Consider the following 1,334-nt stretch of genomic DNA (forward strand, 5'->3'; position numbering starts at 1 on the left):
TTTTTCCTTCCTTCCCCCTCCCAAAAAGAAAAGCTCTACATTGTATTTGTCCCATCTTCGTTGAGCCCTGTGTGGCTAATAAAAGAAATGTATCTATCTATCTATCTATCTATCTATCTATCTACCTATCTATCCATCTATATATATATACATATATAAAATAACGATGGCAGCTATATGCAATATAAAACCAAAAAGGAAAAATTCAGTTGTTACTAATTGTGACTGTCAGTGCACAGACATATGCTGTTTTGTGGTTCTACAGTCTTTTAACTCTTATTTCTAGCAATGTAGGTGCTGCCCTGCACTGTCAGTCACAATTAGTGACAATGATATATATATATATACACACACACACATATATATATATATATATATATATATATATATGTACATTTGAGTGGCATTGACATTTGGTATTTTTGAAAGTAATGGGGGCAGTTGGTGCAGCACATATGGAAGATGAAAAGATTCTGAAGTGTCTACTCCATTGACATTAAACAACAATATTCGTGTGAAAAGACACAAAGAAAGGAAATGCCATTAATATCAATAATCACTTCAAACATTCAGCTTGTAACTGAGATCGTCCTTCTAAACTGGCTTTTCGTAACTGATGGAGAATTCTCAAACCAAACAAACCACATAGTATATCACTGCCACATGAATGAACCTTGTACTTGGAAAACTCTATCTGTATGTGTGGTACCACTGCAAGGCATGAAATTGAAATGCATTTCATCTAAACTGACTCTGTTCCTGATCAATTGTGCTGTGATCCTCTCTGTGTGTGAAACTTCTTAACTTGATCCAACAATTTAAGGCCTGTATAATTTTCCCTCTCTCTAAAGCATTTCCTTTGCAATTGTAGCAGTTCACAATGGCGTTGCAGTTGCCATCCAGTCATTTGGTACAACGCTTTTCTCTATTGCTCCATTGTGTGTCTATCTGTTTGTGTGTGTGTGTGTGTGTGTAATGTATATATTTTTGTATGTTTATATGTACATATTTATATGCATATATATGTGTATATGCATGTGTGCATATGTGTGCGCATGTGTGTACATATGTGTGTGTGTGTGTACTTGTATATATATATATATATATAAGTGTCAGTAAATAGTGGGGTTGTGTTAACCGCACGTGGAGAAATAATAGGAAAATGAAAAAAAGCCAGAATGCTGAACTGGAAGCATAATTTAATAAAGATTTTGTAAAAAAAACATTTTCATTCTCCTTCTTGATAATTTGCTTCTTCGCAATGAAAACCGGTTAGAAAAAATCTTTATTAAATTATGCTTCCAGTTCAGCATTCTGGCTTTTTTTTCATTTTC

This window comes from Octopus bimaculoides, chromosome 10, assembly GCF_001194135.2.
Source record: "Octopus bimaculoides isolate UCB-OBI-ISO-001 chromosome 10, ASM119413v2, whole genome shotgun sequence".
NCBI lineage: Eukaryota > Metazoa > Mollusca > Cephalopoda > Octopoda > Octopodidae > Octopus > Octopus bimaculoides.